Source organism: Anas acuta, chromosome Z, assembly GCF_963932015.1.
Source record: "Anas acuta chromosome Z, bAnaAcu1.1, whole genome shotgun sequence".
NCBI classification, from domain to species: domain Eukaryota; kingdom Metazoa; phylum Chordata; class Aves; order Anseriformes; family Anatidae; genus Anas; species Anas acuta.
The window spans coordinates 42178524-42203312 of NC_089017.1; the positions used below are offsets into that span (position 1 = coordinate 42178524).

The 24789-nt window shown below is 40.7% G+C and overlaps 1 long non-coding RNA gene across 1 annotated transcript; it reads right to left on the minus strand.

The window, feature by feature from the left end:
* Window positions 1-11521: 11521 nt before the first annotated feature.
* Window positions 11522-24322, minus strand: LOC137848006 (uncharacterized). The gene is made up of 3 exons (XR_011091142.1): window positions 24170-24322; window positions 15947-16114; window positions 11522-14755 (listed from the first exon to the last, which is right to left on the minus strand). It is a non-coding gene; the product is annotated as an uncharacterized lncRNA (long non-coding RNA).
* Between the last annotated feature and the right edge of the window lie 467 nt (window positions 24323-24789).

The window sequence follows — 24789 nt, forward strand, 5'->3', positions numbered from 1 at the left end:
TGTTCTCAGGCAAAGTAAGGAGACTGCCCCTGATGCCACGGAAGTTTTGAGAAAGTGGCTTCTGAGTTGCACACATACATCCGAGGGTACACTTTATCCAGATGCTCACTCCAAGAGGGTAAGTAAAATTGAAGATTGCCCTCCCTCTTATTTTTATTCCATGCCCCATGAAAAATGCATCTGCAGAGCCTCTCTAGTCCAGGGAGCACAGTGAGGATCACAACACATGCCAGCAGAATGGTACAGTTGTGTGTGCACTACCCCCACCATGATATTAGCCAGCTGGTCTGGATGTAGTCTAGTGCTGATACACGGATTCAGAGAAAGCAGTAAATCAGCTTGTGTTAGAGCCAACCCCTGACACACAGAAATAATGAGGCATGCCCATAATAAACCAGGGATTAGCCTTAAAGTTGTTTTTTTTGTTGTTGTTGTTTTTAAAGCATAATAAATGTTGTGCTGCTTTTATTTTTCTGCCATTTTTGAATAGTCCATGTACACTTTGCTTAGATACAAAGTAACCTTATGGGTTAAAACTGTGATTGTTCTTAAAATCCAGATCTAAAAAGACCCTAAAATAACCTGACTGACAGCACTGAGACTCTGCAAATGTTCTGAAATGCCCACTGCTAATGATGTTTTGTTTTGATTGTTTTGTTTTGTAAAAGTCTCAGCGCTCTCAGGTTGGTATAGTTAAATTGCCCCCAAGCTTATGCTTAATGGAGGCTATGACAGGAATGGACTGCCCTATGGTGTCAGGGTAAATATAAGTAGAGAAGTCACTGCACTGCAGTTATCTCTGTGCAGCACAGCAACTTCTAATACGTCAACAACTTGAAAAGAACCTCTCTTCTCTAGACAGCCTTTACCCCTTTATCTTAAAATAGGGTTGGGTGTTCCTGTGTTCCTGGCTTTTTAGGAAACTTCAGCCTGGACTTTTTAACCTTCCTGTCCCAAGTCTCCCGATAATTGAACTGACATAAATAAACCACATGCTTTTAACTGATGGCTCCAACTGCTTGTTTTTTGCCAGTGCTATAGCTAAGCCATGGCTGAGAAAGCCAAGACTTAAATAAATATCCATATATTTACTATGCTGCTGCTCCACTGACTACAAGGAAAACTCAGACAACCTTTGAACTGTTGTGGCACCACTACAGTGAAGAGAGATACAGCATCTGATGTGCCTGGGGCTGCCATAAAATAACTGGCATCCCAGTCATTTGTGGTTCAGCATAATGGGGCTTTGGGTTTAGCCACTCCAGCCAAACCAGACCCTTTCTAAATTTCCCATGTTTTTATATTTAAACAAAGTCCAACTCTCCCAGGCTCTGTGAGGAGCAGCAAACCTGGTGGTCCCCATTTTCTGTTTTCTTTTAAAAGCTGGAACATACTGCTGAATTTCCCCCAAACACCACCTATGCTTTCCCTATACTTCACAGTCCCGGCAGCCTCTGCTGCTGATCCCACAGAAACTTCCTCTGTTAATACTCCAAGGAATAGAAGCCATTTGTAGCCAAGCTGGTAGTAATATTGTGGTTGCATGCATGTTTGTAAAGTTTGTTTTGTGTAGATTTAATCTGAGGCGAAATGACTGGACGGAATTTTGTGCTACTTCAGGCCATGCACAGATGTTTTGTCTGAGCTCTCCTTATCTCCTCTTGTGAATCTCAGATCACATAACTTTCTGCTCTGAACCACAATAATGTTCACAAGCAAATGGGATGCTTTCAGAAGAAATGTTTAATTATTTGTGAGAAAAAAAAAAAAATAATAACAAATCTCTGCAGACTCTGTAAAGCCTCAGCAAAAAATGTCTGCATGGAGCTCACAGAGAAAAGAGCACCTTCCCTTCCTTCTTCCCTTCCCCACCAGCTTGCCCTGCTGGAAAGAGGACTTCTCCATCAACATCTGGCAGACAGTGAGATGACTGGAAGGAGCCAGTGGCCAGCCCACAAGCTTGCTTATTTTACCAAAGCTAATGCATGGGGCCGGGAGGCACATCTAGTGAAGAAAAAAACAAGGAAGCAAAGGAAGCACATCTTGGAGTGGAAGGAAAAATAAATGCAGCCGTGGTTGGAAAGGTGGGCCACCAGGTGCACAGGTATGCCTGATGGAAGCCGTTCTCTTTCCTGAGGAAAAGCCCCTTGCTTTGAGCCTTCAGACTAAAATCTGAAAGAAATTAAAAAACAAACAAACAAACAAACAAACAAACAAAAAACTCATGACTCAGTACCATGGGGAGTTTTGCTGAAGAGCAGAGGTAGTTAGACAAAGACCCTGCTAAAGGAACTGAGCTTGGCAGCTCAGGTGACTGGAGGAAGAGACTGGTGGCATGTGGGTTAGCTTGTGAGGCAGCTGGATTTGCAGGTCCTTGTGCCCTGGCAAGCAGCACCAAGCAGGGTTGCTTCTGTGTGCACAGAGAGGAGAGCAGGACAAGATATGGCTATAGCTGTACCACAGGAGAGGAATAATTAAGTGTTATTGTATTCACTTCATTTTTCCACTGCCTTGGCCTCATAATTGTTAGTAAAATACTCTTTGGCGGAGCAATTCATTCTTCTTTGTAAATAGGGAAAATTAATTACCTAGGCAGCAAGTAGTTTAGTTCAACTTTCCCAAGCGTCTGGGTGAGAGGTTGAGCTAGTCTTTTAATAGTGATCCCTCAGATTTGATCCTGGCTTTTCACAGAATCACAGAATCATTTAGGTTCGAAAAGACCTCTAAGATCATATAGTCCAACCTTTAACGTAGCATTGCCCAGTCCACCATTAAACCATGCCACTAAGCACTACTTCCACAGTTTTTTTGACAACCTCCAGGGATGGTGCCTCAAACACTTCCCTGGGCAGCCTGTTTCAATACTTCACAACCCCTTCAGTGAAGAAATTTTTCCAAATGTCCAATCTCAACCTGTCCTGGTGCAACATAAGACCATTTTCTCTTGTCTTATCACTGGGTACTTTGGAGAAGAAACTGACCAGCTCCTCGCTATAGCCTCCTTTAAGGTAATTATAGAGCACAATAAGGTCTCCCCTGAGTCTCCTTTTCTTCAAGCTTAGCAACCTGGCTGTCTAAATGGGATACAGGTTTATGATATCTGTGAAGATACAGCTAGTGTTCCTGAGCTGTGTGTAAACAGTTTCCAGCTGAGCACTGCTTGGTGAGCATGTTATTCTCCATTTCTGTACTTTTTGATACATTCTGATCCAGCACTCCAGTACTTTGTTCCTTTGCTGATTTAAGTAAAGTTTCCGGTTCCGTAAGTCTTCCACTGACAGCCTATAATCACTATTTAAGGGAATTCAGCTGTTCTCTGATGTCTTCTAAGCAAAAGGAAGCTAGCAACTTCTTGTTTTAGTCAGGGTCTGCACAGAGAGCAATTTCCTCTCATATTTACTTTGATGCATTTCAATGGTGCTCTCCATTGCTGCAGTTGTGAGGACATTTTAATCTTTTACACAGAAGCACCATTTTTGTGCATGGGTCCACCCACATGTTCCCCTGAGAAGTGAGACAATTCAGATGGCACAGCAAGCCACACATTGAAAGACAGCAAGGCCATGATAAATTTCAGATGCACAACCTTTCTAACATTATTCCTCTTTCGTATAGCACCATAGAATCATCTAAGTTGGAACAGACCTTCAGGATCACCAAGTCCAACCATCAACTTGACCTACTGAGTCCCATCACTAAGTCTTACTTCTTAGTGCAATGTCGACAGGTCTCCTAAATACCTCCAGGGATGGTGACTCCACCACTTCCCTGGGCAGCCTGTTCCAGTGCTTGACCACCCTCTCCATGAGTAAATTCTTCCTAATATCCAATCTAAACCTCCCTTGCATAACTTGTATGTAGCACTGATCTATATTTCCAAGAATTTCTCCTCTGGTATAAGAACCACACACTGCACCAGTGTAATTTCTGTGACTTCTGCCTAACTGCAAAATGGAGTCCAATGTAGTGTGGCAGAGTTTCCACTGACCAAGGAAAATAAATAAATTAATAAGTCAGTATCATGCATTTAAACACATCTGTCAGCTTATTTCACCTCCTAGGTAAATGCTCATTTTATAGTCATTATAATATCTGGGCATTTGATTAGCTGCAGGTCTATAGGAAATTATATTTCTCCATGTATTTTTGGTCTTTCTGGACTGCCCTACAGCTGAGGGGCAACGCATAATGGAGGTCATTGTAACTTGCAAGCCTTTGCCTATGAGTTCTCCTGACTGTCTGCATTTATCAGTAACACTGAAGCTGAGGTCAAAAAGACCTATTTTACCATAAGATGAAAAAGAGCAAATAAAAACTGGTTCATCAGCCTTTCAGGCCAAGGGCTGCCCCCCCCTTTTTTTTTCCTAGCACAGTAGCATCTTTAGTTTGTTTGGAGTCTTTGGGCATTACTGCAACATAAACATTAAGAAATGATAAGAATACAACAGGAGAATGAAAACCAACCACATATGATGAGTTCTTCCCTCCACAACAAGGGCAGTTAATAGTCTTAAAACACTGTGAGAAAGACATTTTCCCACTGAAAGATTCCACAGGAAATAAGAAAAGTCAGCAACATTTTGACATGACTTTCTAATTGCACTGTTACTCTTTGTATGGGAAATTAATAAGTATTAAAAGCATCTCAGTTTGTTAGCGTGCAATAGAAGAAACCCGACCTTGGTGACCATCCCCCAAAGCAAATATTTGTAAATGTTAAGATAGCAAATGAGGTGTTATTTAAATGAAGGCTCTTTTAAGTTTTCTTAAACCACTCAACTTTCCCAACCCATTGAATGTGGACTTATTTGAATTAATTACAAAATTCTTCATATTGCTTTTCTTTCTTGTGATGGATTTCTGGCTCACAGATTAAGGCGGCTCACATCCATTCCCACAAACTCAGGCACAATAGTGAACATTTACTCTCAGTCCATGAGACCAGATGTAGGGTCTTATTTGAACCTAGGGCGCCATGAGAGCCCTTGGGTTTGGCCACCCTTCCCAGTGTCCTGTTCTGGGAAGCACCCTGTCAGGGTGTTCCTGTCTCACGCTAGTCACCCAAAGATATCTGTAGCACACAGGTCTCTGCGTTACCAGTTCCCATGCAGGTCGGTGGAGTAATGCTGCATTTCATTTTATGTTTAAAAATCATAGCACTGGGTAGCATTCAAGTAGTCCAGGGGTCCAGTTTTAAAAAATGAGGATGGTATTTATTAAAATAATATTTTATATTTTTTTATATTTTATATTTAATAGAATAATGTTAAAATAATTGTATTTATCCCTTGGAAAACAGCATTAACATAAACCCAGGATGCAGTGAAAAATAAGTGTACTTTCATAATCCAAATGCAGAAAACATTTACAAGAGCTTTAAATGCCAGTGAAAAGAAACAAAAACTTAGTTATTTCTGTCTACACTTAGATTAGCTCCAAGAGACTTCTTTATGTCATATTTCAGCCCTTTTTCTTTCAAGGCATTTCATGCTCTTATAATGCACACTCTCATTGTCCTTTCCTTTAAAGAGATGAATTAGAGACAAGGAACATTTGACTGTTATACAAATATACCTGACATTGTGTTCCTCATTAAGTCTGTCCTTCCTATCCCTGATCAATCCCTATGACCACAACTCAGTCAAGGTATTAATTTTAACCATTTTATTCTAGATAATATTCTGTGACCTTCCTATTCATGGGGAAACTGATCTAAAATAAAATTCAGTTCTCAGGCCACAGTTCAGGAAACTGATTGCATTCCTTTTTTTTTTTTTTTTGATTTTTTTTTTTTATTCAAAAAAATTTTTTTTTTTTTTTGGCCACATTTTTACCTAAATGATTCCACAATAGGGCTAGCTCCCAAGCCAGTCAAATGTATGCTGCCATGACTGTTAGACTACCTAGGAGGGAGGAAGGGAGCAGCTTAGGACCACCAAGGAGAAGGAAGCAACTGGGATCTGCTCAAGCCAGCCCCACAGCCTGGAGAAAAGTCCATGGACACCTGGCCTTTGGCTGCAAATGCAGGAAATATAGTTATTCCCACTGGCCTCCATATGCCCCCTGAGCAGAGGAAAAGGATTGACATTTACAAAATCTCTGTTAGCTCTTGACTGAGAGCTCAGAGCAATGCTCTGACTGTCAGAGCTGGTTTCTGCAGGGTCCCTTCCCAGGGCTAAGAGGGCATTGGAACTTTGTGTTTTTCCCCGGTGGAGACCCCAGTGCTAAATGGATGCTGTGCACAAAGCTCCATCTTGCAATGCAACATGTGTGTGGCCTCTCCAAGAACATAATATGATATCCTTGCATTGACTCACTAGAAATTAACACTCAAGGCAAGACATTGCTGGAAATAACGTTGGTTAAAGGTAGGGGCTGTCTTTAGTCAAGTAATTTATCAGTTTGCAATCCTAGTTTTTCTGCAAAAGTTTTCATTAACAGAACAAACCTGCAGCCACTACTGAAGATACAAAACAGCTTGAATCTAAGCACCAAAGCCAAAAAAATACCAACAGTGACATAGTTATAAGTTCCTTTGTATGTGTGTAACACATACCGATGGCTATCAGCAAAATACAGAGGAATATATAGCAGAAAAAATGAAAAGCAAAGCAAAGAGACAGATGGACAGATGGAAAGATGGATGCAAGCCTGGATCTAGAAAAGTTAGGTGGGCTGTACGCTGACACTTCCATGTAGCAGGGTACTCAGAGTTAACACAAAAATGTTGTGGGAATTATTGCCTTGGTTTGGATACACATACATTTTCATGGCTGACTTACTTCACTGTCACCCAGTTACAATTTCAATAAAGCAAAGCAGCCAAGGAGCTGCATTTTGAGAATAAGCATAAGCAGTGTCGCAAACAAAAACCTCAGAAAACATATCCAGAAAGGATGTGGTAAACAACTGTCAGTCTGCATCCTTTTAAAAATACCCAGGGGAAGTACACTTCATTACTGACTATGCATATTTACCACAGACTTAACCTTTTCATTGAATAATTGAGTATCCTTCATATTCTGAACCAGATGAATGGTTTGGGAGAGTTGTTATGGGGATTAGACTGCTTGTAAATAATCCTGGCATCCATCCATTTTCTTTTCCTCTCTAGAAAAAAAAAAAAAAAAAAGTCCATCAATGAAGGGAGATCACTCCAGAGGGACCAGTTTCAGAGCCGTGATTTATACGGCTACAGTTGTTCGGGAGATGTTGAAAAAACTAGTTGCTAGTGACTGAGAGAGATCTTCTATATTTATTTCAGAAGATCTTGGAGCAACCTAGCAGTCTTTTCTGGGTTCTAATGTGACTCACAACACATGGGAAGAAATGGAAAAGGCATTAAAAACAGTAATTAAACATTATTTTTTGCATGAGCACTATAAAACATACCTACCCCAAAGGATTAAGGTTGTTTGGATTTCTATTAAACTTGATATTAGTTAAAACTTCCTGTCTCTACAAAGACATTGTTTAACAACTAGAACACTCCTGTAATCCACTTGAGTAACACACTAAATTATGTGTGTATGTACTCTCTAGATTGACATAATTTAAACATCATTTGTTTTTGAAAACTGAATGAGGACGTATTGCAAGAGAACAGAGATATAGACTGCTGGATATTTGTAAATCCCAGGATAACAGCTATGTCTCTACCCTATTTGGTCAGCAACCACACTTTTTTTTTTTTTTTTTTTTTTAATTTTCTGCTCTGCTTCCAGGTGAAGTAGTCATTAGTGGGGACTGGAGAGGATGTTATTGTCTAGCACCTAATTTACACTCTGTGTTTTATACTGGTTGGGGTTTTCAATACTTCTGAGGTGGAAAACATTTTGGTTTTAATAGGCCAAGTGAAAAAAAAAATTAAAAAAAAATGTCACAATAAGACAGTTAATTTTTGGACCACTAACAGAGGTACCTAACACAGATGCATCACCTCCTCAGACTGTCCCACAATGGTCAGCAGAGAAAGAAGCACCTCCTACAGGAAGACTGCCTGAACATCTTTTTAGAGTATTGTATGTGCACGCAGGCATGCGTGTGCATATCTGTGTCCTTCCCTGTCCATGCTAACTGGCTACCTTCTCAAACCAACCACCCCACCAAGTGTCTGCAGTCATGGAAGACAAATTTGGCAGTGAGATATCAGCACCCTTCCTGCCACAAATAGGGCTAAAAAACACAAGTAGAGAAATATTGGCTTTATATATTTACATGTATAAACTCTGTAACTGCTAAGAATATGCAGAAGAAGGCAAACATGATTTACAGCTTTATTTTTTTCTGCAAGGCTAAAAAAAAATACGGCTTCTCATAGCAACTGAAGCTTCACAGCACTGATATATCAGTTTTCAAACCACAAAACACTAGTGAGACTTCAGAGGAGAATTTTCCCAGATGAATGCTGGTGTTCTGTAAGTAATCAAAGCCCATACTTTAGTATTGCTCTTAACAGTCTGCAGCATGATGAAAGATGAGTCTTGTTCCTCCAGAGATGTATCCTAGCCCAACTTGTTGGGCATTTCTGTGTAATCATGGCCAAGAATACAGGATTTGATTCTTTCCAATATCAACAATCAAAATCTGATCATTAGGATGTCTGTCTCTCATATCCCCCAGAAGTAAAGAAACTAATATGAACATGCTAAATGAGAACTCGAAGTGGTTGCTGGTTGTGCCCAATCAATTAGACAAAATACTGCCCATGGAAGCGTGAGATAAACTGGATATGGTAGAAAGTTTCTAAAACTTTGCATTTGTGAAACACTCCAAGCATGGAACTGGATAACTATGCTCCGTCAAGGGATGCATTAATTCTGTGTCAAGTGATAATGGAGAGTTACTATGCAAAAATACAACTTTTTATTATCTATCCATTACAGTTTCATAGAATACATCCCTGGTGTACTTTTTATAAAGTGGGAGGATAATAGATATCCCATGCTACTCACTTTTTCTTTTCTGTTTTTCGTTTTCCTAAGAACAATGTCTTAAACCCTTTAAAACCTCAATAAAAGAATCAGCACGTAGGAACTCATGTTCTATTTATATCGCATGATAGAAACACTGAAGCTTAGAAGGATATGAAACTGGAAGCAATGTAACCACATCAGCATTGCTCAACAAAAGTGATTAGCTTAGCAAAAGAGAAGCAGTATTTTGGAACAAGACAGTATCTATCCAGTATGGATGTTTCAACTTGGAATGGTGTTAGAGCCAGTACTTGCATCTTTCTCTTCTACATAAGTATGCCCAGATTTATCCCACCTAACTTAAGGCACCTAAAAGACACATTTGTTAGGAGCATATTTGCCCTTGTGTCACTGTAAGTTATAAATAAATTATAAATTATAAGTTATGTATACTTAATGAAGAGAAATAGACATTTTACCTCTCGTGTCTTCGGTGTACTTTAACATAAGGCACTGTTTTATTTAATTTCTTTGAAAGTAATATCTGTCTTTTCTTTCCAACTCCACAGTTTTGAACCTAGACTCAAAACTAAAATATGATAAGTTTTATTTTCTTTCTTCTGCCATATTGTTCTCCATTTATTTATGCATGTGAAACATATTCTGTACATACAAAATGGTAGTACAAAAGCTTTGGAGTGTCTGTGTATTCCACATTGTTTCGCAAAGAAATTCAAGAGCAACTCATCAAAAATAGAAAGTGTATTACGTATGTATTTATTTAATAGTGCTGCCCTGAATCCAGCTAACATTCAAGGCAATTTGATTAACCTTTTTCACGTCAGGAGCAACAAAATGAGAACTGTGGACAGTTTTGCATTTCTGAATCTCAAAGCCCAGCAGGAAAAAAAAAAAAAAATGCAGAAAAGCTCCCTACGGGTCCTGCTGTGTAGGGCTGGCTGCACAGGCTCAGGACCACACTACCAGATTTGTATGGCCTTTGACTGGTGCAGCAGGAATAAGTGACACAGGCAGCCTGACAGCAGGATCAAGATGAATTAGATGAAATGTGAATGATCTGTGAACCACACAGCCCAGCACAGTTGCAAACATGTCTGAAAGCTAGCAGCACCCAGTCATAAGTGGTGAGGATCCTGCTTCCCCACGGCATTCCCAGGGCAGGAAGGCAGTAGCCATGTGAGTAGCTGCTTTAGATCAAAGTAATTGTAAATTTTCCCACTGGAATTCCCAAATGAAAAGAAAAGAAGCCTCCTGGGGGCTTCGTTGATGTGTGAGCCAGGTCAGCTTACAAAAATATGAAAGGAAATTCTTCTTGCCAAGACCCCATGAAGGAGCTGTTAGGGCTTCCTGTTAAATATTTTCTTGCTAACAGTGGAGCACACTCTAGCCAGTATTTATGCTATGTCAGAAATTTGTACTCTTTTTTTTTATTCATTCCACAATCCTCTGATATTTGAAGCCATTTGGAGCTTTATTCCAACCTGCTTCTTTCCAGAGCTGGCCCAAAGGGTAAGTCTGTAACATCTGTGTTCATTCCAGAAACAAATTATTTAAATATTTATTTCAAGCGCATTCCCGGGAAGCATGAGGCTCAGCTGCAATTATGTTCTGCTTGAAATTAATTACCAGTTGGCACCTCATGTAGCCTTTGCAATGACTGAGTCCAGAGCTTATTGAGGAAGAGGCGGCCTTTCACATTGTACCCCAAGCAGTCACTGCAAGAGCAAAATTTATTAATAAAAACAAAGACATTTCACAGCACCAAGACCTGTGTGTGTGAGAGAAACTGTAGGAAATCTGTTGTACCTGCCCCTGGAAGGCCAGTAGCTGCTGAGAGTTCCTTCTCTCTGCACTTTGAGCTGTACAAAGATGACAGTCACACAATGCCTACTTTTTATTTTATTATTTTTATTTTATTTTATTATTTTTATTATTTTATTTTATTTTATTTTATTTTATTTTATTTTATTTTATTTTATTTTATTTTATTTTATTTTATTTTATTTTATTTTTAATTTTTTTTGGCCAGATGAGGCTGCTTCCTGTGGCCAGATTGCCACAATGAGCAAAGTGGTGTGGTGGAGTGCCCCTGCAGGCATCAGCTCTGCCTTCACACACTGCCTGTACACAGGATTAGAGAGCCACTAGCACAAAGGAGCGACTTTGAAAGCAAACCATAGCACAGATTTGTTTGGTTGGTCGAGTTTTAGTTATCACACCCTTTACGTATGGTTGTCCTGTCAGATTCGATGCCATTGGAGGCTGTCTGAAGGTGCCACAGGCTCTCAAGAGGGCCAGCCTGGTCATGCTCGGAGCTGCTAGCATAGCTGAGAGCCTGCTCCCGGGTGAACAGGGAGGGTGCCCTGAACTGCGGCTGCTGCCTCACCTAGCCCCATATACCCGGGGGCTTAAAGTTACCTCTGAGCTATCCTTACGGGTCCCCTCTGCAGCCCTGGTGGGATGCAGTGGGTCCAAGGAGTAAAAATCCTCTGGCTCAGTGTGCAGCTCTGCCTGTATGGCACAGTGCAGTGCCCAGCCAGCTCAGGTTCTGCACCTCTTGCTGGCTATTTTTGCAGTAGTTCTTGCAATCATGAAAGAGTTTTCAGATGTTTACTTCTGGCTGTACCAGCTTGATATTGTTTGTTCAAATGCTGTGCAACTAAAGCTAAAGTAAAGCAATTTATTTTGTCCTGTTGTAATGATAACTTCTGTCATATAACCACATTGCATACAAATACATTGGTCATTTCTTTTAAATAAAAGTAAAAAGGCTCAGTGGACCTGTCATTGCTTTTATTTTAGATACAATAAAGATCTAGCACTTGTGTTGGAAACCACAGAAAGAAAATAATATATTCCACAAATAGAAACACCTCAGAACCTTTCAAACAATTCAACACAATTTACAAATACGACACAATTTACAAAATACTTTTGTAAAAGTGAGTAAAATATCAGTCTGTAAAATATCCTCAGCTAATTTTGCCTTCAGATTAACAAATAAACAGGAAACACCTCTGACTCATTGTAATCATACAATTATTTAAACAAACTTTAGAGTTAGGGCTTATTTACTACTCTTTGTTACCTGGTCAGTCTGAGGTGTTTTGCAGAAAGATGTGCTGATACACAACTTTTTTTTTACTCCAAGCCAGATGGTGTTTTAATGTATGCTCTCCAACCTTTTCAGAATTGGATTTATGCAGAAGTATGTGGTAAAACCATGTAGATGTCTGCCACAGTGATATTGGCTTAATCCTTCTCGGGTCTTGCTGGTTGATCCCACCTGCTTTCCTCCCACCACCCCTCTCAGCTTCCTCTCCAGTCACCTGCTGGCCAAGACCCTTGCACTCCAAAATGGCATTGGGTTTGGGTGCACATGCGGTGTTCACTGTGATCTGCTCACATGGGACTGTGCCAAGCAGTGATACCACAGCAGATGCTCCACTTTAGCCACACTTTGCCTTCCCAAGCTAGGCACGCAGCTCTGGCACAGGCAGGGCACCACCCTGCAAGTCTGTCATGTTGACTCACCTTCTCTTTTTCACATTACCTACCTCACCCCTTGAAATGGCAGTGTTGTCAGAAATTGTATGAAGTTGGTCTCTTCACTTCCAGATATACCCAATTGTAAGCAACAGTGAAGGTTGCTACCATGCCCATCTCACCTCTCTGACTAACCTGCCTGTTTTTTTAAAAACAATAGCAAACAGCACTCATAGAAGGCAATATTTCTCAACAGGACAGAACCCCAGTACCTGTACATAACCATTAAGTATCTTCTGAAAGCATATTTCCTTCTGCAGTTACTAAGAAGGGCAATACCAGTGTCTTTCTCCCACCCAAGTAACCAGCAAAGAGACTCATAAGCTGCAGAAATAAAATATAAGTCTGCTGGCTGAGAATTAATGGAACAATCTCAATGTCATAGGTGATTCTGAGCCCAAATCTTCCTCTTGTGACCACAAAAAGCAAATCAGATGTTTTAAAGTTCATGGTATCATAGACCTTTTAGGATGCTGTACATAACCATTAAGACATCTTCCACAGTAATCAAACAGAATTTAAAACTGAGAGGGGAAATAAACTTCCCTGTACATAAACAGAGGATTTACAGCAATTAATTCTTTACTCAGTAATTCCCTCAAAAACCTTAAGACTCTCTGGTGAAAGGCTAGACCTGTTATACAGGAAAACAACATTGCATACATCTAGCTCCACAACCCCACTGTATTGACTACTCACACCAAATCAGTTAATGACTAATTAATTATAACAACAGAGACTTAATTTCCAGATAGTGATGACTGCACTTTCATTCACATCAAGAAGGGCTCCTATGAAGCAGAGCAGCTCTACATGCGACTAATAAAGTGGCCTTTGGCATTCAGCAATCAGTCCATTCCTGCTCACTGTGCCAGGTCTATGGCTTCATCCTGCCACAGATGTCATTTATTTTCAGCCATGAACAGATACATTTCTTCAGAAAGTTCAACCACTCCAGGAATGACCTGGGAGAATGACCTGGCTTTTGACACCATTTCCCACAGCATTCTCCTCAAGAAACTGGCTGCTCTTGGCTTGGACTGGCATACACTTCGTTGGGTGAGAAACTGGCTGGGTAGCCAGGCCCAGAGAGTCTTGGTGAATGGAGTCAAATCCAGCTGGAGGCCGGTCACTAGTGGAGTCCCTCAAGGCTCAGTACTAGGGCCAGTTCTCTTTAATATCTTTACTGATGATCTGGATGAGGGGATCAAGAGCACCCTCAGTAAGTTTGCAGATGACACCAAGTTAGGCGTGTGTGTCGATCTGCTTGAGGGTAGAAAGGCTCTGCAGGAAGATCTGGATAGGCTGCACCGATGGGCTGAGGTCAACTGTATGAAGTTCAACAAGGCCAAGTGCCGGGTCCTGCACCTGGGGCGCAATAACCCCAAGCAGAGCTACAGGCTGGGAGAGGAATGGTTGGAAAGCTGCCTGGTGGAGAAGGACCTGGGAGTATTGTTTGATAGTCAGCTGCATATGAACCAGCAGTGTGCTCAGGTGGCCAAGAAGGCCAACAGCACAGCCTGGCTTATATCAGAAACAGTGTGGCCAGCAGGGCTAGGGAAGTGATTGTCCCCCTGTACTCAGCTCTGGTGAGGCCGCACCTCAAGTGCTGTGCTCAGTTTTGGGCCCCTCACTACAAGAAGGGCATGGAGGTGCTCGAGAGAAGGGCAATGAATCTGGTGAGGATTCTGGAGAACAAGTCTTATGAAGAGCAGCTGAGGGAGCTGGTGTTGTTCATCCTGGAAAAGAGGAGGCTCAGGGGCAACCTTATCACACTATACAGGTATCTTAAAGGAGGCTGTAGTGAGGTGGGGATTGGTCTATTCTCCCACGTGCCTGGTGACAGGACAAGGGGGAATGGGCTAAAGTTGCGCTAGGGGAGGTTTATGTTGGATGTTAGGAAGAACTTCTTTACTGAAAGGGTTGTTAGGCATTGGAACGGGCTGCCCAGGGAAGTGGTTGAGTCACCTTAGTGATACGGTTTAGTGGAGGACTTGTTAGTGTTAGGTAAGAAGTTGGACTCGGTGATCTTGGAGGTCTCTTCTAATCTAGATAATTCTGTGATTCTGTGAAATTTCCCTTTGCTTTCCAGCTCCTCTTCCATGTCACTCATAGCACACTGGTCCTGATGACTCCTGAAGGCAAAACTTTGTTTTGATTTCTTAAGGATGGATTCATGAATGGCTATTATGAAGATACTCCACAGACAGTGGAAAAGATGAGCAATGCAGTTTTTGTACAACTTAAGGAAGAGCAGAACACAAGAGTGTATCCTATAGAAAAGTGGGGGAAAAAACAAACCGAATCGAACTGAACCGAACCGAACCGAACCAAACCAAACCAAACCAAACCAAACCAAACCAAACCAAACCAAACCAAACCAAACCAAACCAAACCAAACCAAACCAAACCAATCCAAACCAAACCAAACCAAACCAAACCAAACCAAGCAAAAATAAACACACACAAACAATACAATACAATACAATACAATACAATACAATACAATACAATACAATACAATACAATACACTTTAAAAGAACTTCCCTTCCAATAAATCCTTCTGCCTTTGTCTTTAAGAGGCAACATGCTCATGGATACTCCTGTTGCTTTGCCATGCATGCACTCACAAATATGACTCCCTCCTGCAATTGTACCACTGTTCATCCATCAAAATGGCCACTTTTAGCAAAGCCATCCACACCCTGTATGTATATAGTACTTCTGTTATTATTTCACTCTTGTGTTAGCTATCTGTCAAGATATGCTTCACCTTGCATCCTGTGATTATTCATGAGAGATCTATAAATACACAGGTGAGTGGGCCAGCACACTTCTCCTTCTCTGAAATAGATCTCATATGCACAGATACTCTGGTCCTCATTTTCTGAATGGGAACCTCTTCAATGCTACAAGAAGACACTTTGGAGATTATATTATCTGATAAAATTTAATTAGTGAGGTGCATTTCTCTAGCTCATGAGAAACAGGGAGAGAAGGAACAGATACTTATATGAGAACTATAGTAAGATGTTTTATCCTTTGCAGCCTCACATGACCCATATCACTGCATCCATTGGGGAAAGTTTCTTATCTCTGTTTTCTCTAACTAGCAGCCACACAGATATGCCTGGAACCATGCCATATTGAACAACAGCTTTTAAGACACTGTGTCATTTCTTCTTCTGTGTTGTGGAGTCATAACTGATTTTCCACTGTTGTAACAGGTAGAATTCATATCAAACAAACTATTTTAAGCCACAGTATTTTAAGCTGGTCATATATTAGAGAACCTTAACTGATAGAACAAGAACTGAGGTTCAACAGAAAGCTTACAAAACAAGCATGTAAAAAATGTCAACATGACTAAGCGTTTGTACATGACAACAAATGTGGATCACAGAATTCCCCCCAAAATCTGTTCCAGCTGTTCACAGCTGGTGGTGGTAGGTAGCTGGCTCACCTCATATGGGTCTGTTATCTGTTTTTATGGTCCACCTTATTCTCACATGCACACCTCTTGAGGATTACAGGAATTTGCTGAACCTCTTTTGAGAGCAAGAAGTACAAGGTCCAACAGACTGAACTCCAAAACAAGTGGTATACTTTTCCCTTTCTTCTGACTAAATGCCTGGAAAGAATCATGTAAAAAGTTCCAAGTCAGTAAATTTATGCAGATATTCAACTGAAATGTTGAAATCTGTCTAGAACATTAAAATAAATAAAATAAAATAAAATAAAATAAAATAAAATAAAATAAAATAAAATAAAATAAAATAAAATAAAATAAAATAAAATAAAATAAATAAAATAATAATAAAATATTCACATGAAAAGCTTCTGCTTATGGAGATCTTAAGAAACTGCTCTTAAATGACACGCAAACTACATTTTAGTGATAAGAGGCTTGGTGCTCTTGGACTCTTCTGAATGCAACCTGTTGACTAACCACAGGAAATAGAAGCTAAGAGAAGAATGCAGAAAGGATAAGATACAAAGAGAAATTCAACAGTGCAGGTATTTTCACTGAGATTACAAAATCAACACCTGTAAAATATGGCTGCAAAGCACGTTTTGAAATCACCAAACAGTAGTTGAAATTACATAGATTTTATTTCTAAAACTCAACTCAGAAATGTTGCATGCATACGTTACAGTGGAATTTTGGTGTTTTGTTTTGTTGTTGTTTGTTTATTTGTTTGTTTTTGATGAAATACTCTTTTATTTGTATCTATTCTTGCCCAGAGTCCTGGAAATTTTCTATTATGTTGAAGGAAGATGTCTCAAAGAGCATCAGACCTTTGTTTCAGTCTTTCCTACATCTTTTCCTGCCCTTAAAAATATTGGAGAGTTTCACAGGATATACAGGGTGAGGACTCACTGACAAGACTTCATTTTTATATGCATAAGTAGACTTTAAAAATTAGGTATTGAAGCCAGGGATTGTGGACCCCAGCAGACAGGAAAATGTCTCTCAGTTTGACACACCCTGGGTGAAGTTCTGACCAGTTGTCAATCACTTCACAGAAGGAATGCAAGACCTATCATTTCTGGACTGTAATCAAATTAATGTTAGAGAAGAGCACTTCTGTTTCTAGAAAGTGAATGAGGAAATTAAGTGAAAACTTAGATTTAAATGTGTAAAACTGAAAGAACTCATCTCTTAACCAAATTTCCAAAGTCTACAAATAAAAAGAAATACTGTAACAAGGTTTTCCTACCACAGTCATTGCCATGTGCTATTTCTTTGTCTTCCAGGGCAAGGAAAACTGTGTCTGGAGGCAGAACAAGGCAATAACCTATTAGAAGAGGAATGGCTGTAAACCATCATTTACTGAGAAAGAGCTACTGGTATAAACATACCAGTATCTGAAAGCAAGAGTTAGCCACATAGCCACTGTCCACTGCATCCAGTGTTAGAGCATATATGCACATACACTTTCCATCAGTATTGATAGTGGAGAGGTGCTTTACCAGAGAATGGAATATAGTGTAAAGTACTTTACTGATATTATTGCTTTTTCTCTTTATATCTTATGCAGGTAGTCTGCTCCTTTGCAGCCTAAAAGTGTATGTTGCTGTTGGACAAAATATCATGACTTATACCTTCTGATATGCCATTAACAGTACAACATTTTGGATACTTTGTGCGCTTTGGATACTTTGGATACTTGTACTTGGTGCAGTACAACCTCCATGCCATCTTCATGTAGCATTGTACACACATATGCACACTGGTCTTTGACCACTACCTTACACTGGTCCAGGTCCTACTGCTTTTGCACTCCATATTTTTGATAATGGCATCTTATTCATTAGCCATTAGTCAATGAAAATGACTGCTAAAATATGAAGATACATAGATAATTAATATACTAGTAAAAAATTAATTAGTGATATAATGAGAAGAGAAGAGAAGAGAAGAGAAGAGAAGAGAAGAGAAGAGAAGAGAAGAGAAGAGAAGAGAAGAGAAGAGAAGAGAAGAGAAGAGAAGAGAAGAGAAGAGAAGAGAAGAGAAGAGAAGAGAAGAGAAGAGAAGAGAAGAGAAGAGAAGAGAAGAGAAGAGAAGAGAAGAGAAGAGAAGAGAAGAGAAGAGAAGAGAAGAGAAGAGAAGAGAAGAGAAGAGAAAAGAAAAGAAAAGAAAAGAAAAGAAAAGAAAAGAAAAGAAAAGAAAAGAAAAGAAAAGAAAAGAAAAGAAAAGAAAAGAAAAGAAAAGAAAAGAAAAGAAAAGAAAAGAAAAGAAAAGAAAAGAAAAAAGAAAAAAGGGAGTTTTCTCAATGACATAGAACAACGACAGATGTTTGCAGAAATACATCTGGACTTCTCAAAAAGTAAATACTGGAGGCATCAAACAGCACTCAGAATGAGTTGTAAACAGCTTGTTACATCTTTCTCACCTCAAGTAAAATGATCTCCCATATATAACTTAAGACCTTTTCTTTAGAATACTTCAGAGGAAACACCAGCACCAGCAAGGTTCACAAGCCTTTATAAAACTCCAGGGAAAATTGAATCTAATAAAACATATAGAAATTTGATAGATTTAAAACTGAATTTTATGCTTAGCTGTTGATTCTGCTTTATGAGTTTCCCTGACAGAAAACCCAGAATCTTGAGGCTTCCTGCTGTTTGAGCCTCAGTGTGAGAGATTGAGCGTCAATGTGAGAGACTCCCACTGAAACGGGTCCTCTGCCTTGGAGTTAATCCTCTTTCCTGTGCCAACAGCTTGGGTGAAGGGAGTATCTAAACTCAGTGGAGATCTGAGCTTGTGTGGAGCAGGTATTTGTGGACTCTGAGACATATACTTGTGTTTTTTACACCAATGTATTATCGCAGCATACACTGTAACAGCAGTGATGTTCCTGATGACAGTGAGCTTATTTACCTTCCTTTTTCACAGCTCTCCCCAGTGCATGCACTGTTACATAGTAAAGACAGGAAGGATGTCACTTGTAAGGATTCTGTGTCCACGTACTCTGCATGGCCATTGGCAAAGATGCAAATGAAGGATTTGCTGTTCCAGAACCACAGAGCTCTGTATTTAAGTTAAATAAGGCCTTGATTATGCCTTTTATTCCCAGGCTCACCAACGGGTGGGGCATAAATAACACTATTCCAAAAGTATCCCAGAAAATAACGTGCTTTGGAGACATACATTCCTACTTTCCTCTGGAGGTGGGGGAAATTATTATGAGTAATAATTCTCCTCAGACAATATGCATACCCTGCTTCACGCATCAGGTGATCCAAGAGCTACACCTAGTTCTGCATTCACTTACTTCAGTGGTGCCAGAGATCCAGGAGATAAGACATGAGAGTTACTACCAGGCTTAACCAATTTGTTCCCACTTCAGCAGACATCTGGGAACTTGTAAGCTGTGGTAGTAAAACTGACAAGATGTTAACTTGTCAAGATGTTTGGTAACACTAATGCATTAAATATTGCTGTCCCGGTGATACTTAAAAGACTTTTAGTATAGAACTGAACAACTAAGAGAAATGAAAGGAGTAGGCAGAAGGTGAATGCATGGAGATTATGAATATCAACAAAGGAATAAGAGAGTGTAAGAAAGTTCACGCATAAAAGAAGAAAGTAGAGTTATAGGAATATATAGGAAAATAGGAATAGTTAATACAAGAAATTTAATAGAAAAATACATAAACTAACTAACTAAAAACACAGTTGCTTGAGAATTTGAGCTTCAGAGAAACATAAAGGAATATAAAGAGTAAGTGAAGAGCAAAGGAAAGCTGTAGAGGAAAAGAAGCCATAGAAAATAGGAGTCAAAAAAGGACCAGTAATATCAATCAGGATCTTTCTGTTGACTTTGAAAAAAGCCCGATATTTCTCCCTGTTTGCATTAAGTGGTGAGTGATATATGGGGGAAAGAAAGAAAAAAAAGTTCTCTGTTAACAGAGCCTAGCCAACAAATTTCTTGAGGTCATCCTGGCAAAAAAGAAGTGGAAATTTTTATGTCATGTAGTGATTGCTATTGTAGGTTAACTGATGATGCTGGACTCAAATGCATACCAAGTTTGCAAATGATACTAAATTAGAAGGAGATAGTGATTCCCTCAAGGATGGAGAAGCCTTGCAGAGAGATTTTGACAAATTAGAGAGCTGGGCAATCACCAGTTGCATAAAGTTTAACAGGGGCACATACTGGATTCTGCACCTGGAATAGGGTATGTAAAAACAGTGGTTCAAGGGGCTGGAAATCAGCCCCATGGAAAGGAATCTGGGAATTTTGATGAACAACAAGTTGAGTATGAGTCAATAGTGTGCTACGGCAGCTAAAATGGCCAACCATACCCTGGGGTGCATCAAGCATGGCATTGCTAGCTGCTCATGTGAAAGGATTGTCCCACTCTGCTCTGCTTTGGTGAGGCCTCACCTCAAGTACCATGTGCAGCTTTGGGTACCACAATATAAGAAGGACATAAAACTATTAGAGAGTGCCTGAAGGAGGGCTATAAAGATGGTGTGGAGTCTAGGGGGCAAGACATAAGAGGAGTGGCTGAGGTCCCTTGGTTTGTTCAGCCCAAAGCAGAGCAGGCTGAGGGGAGGCCTCATGGCGGCCTGCAGCTCCCTCACGAGGGGAGAGGAGAAGCAGGCACTGAGCTCTGCTCTCTGGGGACAGCGACAGGACCCAAAGGAATGGCATGGAGCTGGGACAGGGGAGGGTCAGGCTGGGGGGTAGGGAAAGGTTCTGCACCCTTGTGGTCGGGCACTGGGACAGGATCCCCAGGGCAGTCGTCATGGCACTGAGCCTGCTGGAGTTCAAGAAAAATTTGGACAGTGCTCTCAGCCATCAGGTTTGATTTTTGGGTGGTCTTCTGTGGACACATGAGTTGAACTCAGTGATCTTCATGGTTCCCCTCCAACTCAGGATATTCTATGATTTTAAGAATCTATGATATAGAAACCCCAGAAAAAAATGGCTTAATGTAAAAACAAAAAACAAAAGCACATCAGTACATAGAATGCATTAAGGACAAGTTACTATGCCTAGAAATGTGCCAGACAGGACAGAAGAGGTGGCAGGTTATCCCTAACAATGTGCATTTTTAGCAGAACTTGTGACCTAGGAGTGTCCCATGCCAGAGCAACAGAGATGGTTCTGGTAACTGTCTGAGCTGTATTGTGGGTGCTACTGCACATCACAGCCTTATGCCGCATATACAGACCCAAGAGGAACACCAATGACCATGTTTGAATTTTTAAAGCAGTTTAACATTACTTTATATACAGACATGGCATCATTTAGATATAGGGAAATAAGTTGGACAACCTCAGTCACCTAAAGGTCTTCTTCCACTGACAGTCCCACTCCATCCTGTGACATCATAGTACCACTAAAAGTGATTGTCAGTTTGGCCTGCAGGCTGTGCTGTAGTGTATGCTGGGCATTATTTACAAGGACCCTTACTGGGACATTTCAACCTTCTTGTTTCGTAAAACATCAGAAAATACACCATTAGCTCCTAAGAGGCTCTCAAGTCTGATTCACAGAAATGGCACATATTGCTTCTGGGGAACTTCTTGTTTCAGAGAGTAATAACAGTTCTTAGGAATGCTATGTGGTTGGAATGGGAGGAATTTTTCTCCTGCATAAAGGGAAACAGATGTCAAAGGGAGCAGGACATGAGATCATTAAGGGGTTTCTGTGAGAGGTCAAGAGTTCTTTTCTGAACAGTGCTTGTTTTATACGTTTCTTAATCATAACGTTGAGTCATTACTATAAAGTCAATACAGATGTCTGATTTTTAACATTTCTGAGCACTCTCAACCTCTATTAGCCTTGGTGAGAATCAGAATTTCTCAATGGTTTTGAAAACCAGGTCCATTATCTTTTTAAAAATGTAATTTCTTCTCCTCCCCTCTTCCACTACTCTTTCACTTCATTATACTCATTCATGGCATACAAATCATTCATGAAACAGACAGCTAGTGTTTCAGTGCCTCAACTGACCTCATACGCTGCGTGCTTAGATGCAAGCCTAGGTGCAGATTTTAGCTGAATATTAGCATGGCATACTAGTAACATAAATAATGGCCTCTGTATGAAGTGGTCTCCCACCTATAGCCACCTCCTGTGGCCACTGTGGAACAGCAAGTTGTTTGATGAAGGTTCTTACTCTTCCCAAGCAGATATTAGGGGGTTTACAGGTAGCCTTAATCCAGGATGCCCATTCTTGCAGGTATTCTTCAATACCCTGCAGACACTGCAAAACTTAACTGCTTTTTTATTTCTGACCTATGCTGCCTGGATTGTTTAGGGCTAGCCAGTGTATTTATCTTTTTGCAATGTTAAGAGAAGAGGTGCCAGGTTTTCAGAACTGAGTCCCACATGTCCTGCTACAATTATTTTTTTTAGCTCCTGACATGCCCCATCAGCAGGGACTTTGCCCCAGCTGGTGCAGGCTGGGACATAACCAGTTGTACAGTCCTTGCACACTGAATGAACCAGTGCTTGTGAGCCTCAACATGCAGCTTGAATTGTGCTTTCCAGAAAAAGCTTCGAGAGAATTTGTAGGTGATCTGAGGGAATTGTATTGGCAGGATGGTCGTTTGTTAGCCAAATAAACTTGACATAGGAAACAACCACACTGTTTTTAAGCATGGAGTATCACAGAACTCCCTTCACGGTCCCTTCACGGCAGGGGCAGACTCAATGTCAACGCTCTGTGGGGGGCTGGGGATAAGGTTCATCATCCTAATAGCTCAACCAGGCACAGCTGGGAAGCTGTGACCCTTGTCACAACTCCTGCCTGAGCCAGGGGGCCACATTTCAGCTTAAGCTGTGCACCCCATCCTGGATCAGCCAAGCTGTTGGGACCCATCTCCAGCCCCATCTCCTGTTTCCTGTCTGTGCCCAGGGTGGCTGTGGGCCCATGTTGGCTGTGTCCCGGTGACCAGCTCTGTTCAAACCCATGGGTGAGAGCATGACTGCATGTGATAACCCTTGGTGGGGCAGCCCCTTTCCAGGCACCCAGACATTAGAGGTGTGATGGTAACAGCAACCTACTTAAACAGCCCTTGCAACCCGTTACATTGGGGATATATTAGCAGTATAGTTGCAGATTAAGCAATAACTGGCATTACAGAAGAGGTAAGCACTTCTAGGACAATGGTTGAAAGGAAAACTGTGGCCAGGAATACCCTCAGCTTAATTCATCAGGGCTGGAAAGTCTGTGACCCCAGTATCATGACATTTAGATACTGCACAGTAAGCATCACTGTGACACAAAGCCCATTCTTTCAGCATTGCAAGAAAATAAGATTATTCATCCAATTCATTCATACTAACTCAGGGGATAACTTCAGATTCTTGTTTGTGCTTCATTGCTGTCCCAAAAGAGGACCATTTCCAGCAAGGTGTCCCAAGAACCCAGCTGTTGTCATATTCATTATCTTCCATATTTTTTTGCTTGCCCCAGGCCTTCAATACACATCATCTAAACAGCTGCATCTTTAGCATCCCTGATGCAGAGCAGTGATGCTTCAGTGAATGAAGCCCGTCACAATACATGATGGCAAATTGCAACGAGGGAACTAGCTCTGTTTTGCTTCAGTGGAAGGAAACTTTCTTGAACTTTGCTTCAAATGCATCAAATCATGGGGTAATCTGATTTTCTCTGAAATTAAAACTGCCCTATTTACTCTGAAGGTTTTTAACCCCCAGTAGCAGGATCTTAGGAGACACTTTCTTAGCATTACTGGAAGATTTGAATCCAAAATTCAGAGATTCAAGTTTGCTGCTTTGGATCAGTTCTTAAAAGAACTTATTTTCCACTGGCTAATATTCTTACAAAAATAGTAAGCAAAAAACATTTCCTGCCAGTTCAGAATAGCACTTTGCTACTCTAATGTTCTGAGCAGAGGAGTTATTAAAAAAAAAAAAATGTGAAGATGTTAATTCTGTATTCTGTGGATGTACTGTTTCCCTTTACAAATGTGACAGCCACTTATACAAAGACTCTTGCTTGACAAAGAAACTATCTGTCTATGTATTTACATCCTAATTGGATAACATCTGCTCAGCCTCTGCTTGCTTACATTTCCTCCTAATTAAAATGTTGTTTCTTTACTGTACAATCCATTAAAAGAAATCAAAAATATTTTAAGTTTTAATCATTTAATTGTCCTTGGCTAGTTTGAAACGAATTCAATCAGATCACTTACAGTTTTAGTCATTTTCTCTTCAAACAACATAATCTCTACATATTGCTGCTTTTGCTGAGAGCTGAGTTTTTCTGTTCTTCCAGCCACCTATGATTGTTTCCACAGGAGAAAGTATGTACCTCTGTAACTACACACACATACCAAAAACAACAGCCAAAATGGGGCACTGTGTTCAAAAGGGCATGTTTGCATTCCCAACATGCAACACAGTGTTAGGGAGGCATAGCACTCCTCCAGGGATGACGGTACATGGTGCTACAGCTGTGGATTTGGCAGCGGGCACCATGCCTCAGGCATTTTCTGCCCACCCCTTTGGGGGGTCAGCAGTGTCCATGGGCAGGCAGGGTGGGCCACAGAGGCAGACTGGTGACAAGGAGCTCTGTGGGAGCTGCAGGTGATGCTGCAGCGGTGGCACTCACACAGGCTGCCCAGGTCACCCCGGGGCTCTCTCCATGGTGCCCCAAGGCTGAGTGCATTGGGAGGGGGCTGCAGCTAATGGGAAAAGGTATGCACAACATACAGAATAGCAAGGAGAAATGGCCCTCCAGAAAGAGAAGTATGTGCACTGTCTTCGTGTCTACAGCACTAAGCCACAGGACGCAGATAGGGAAACCCAAGTA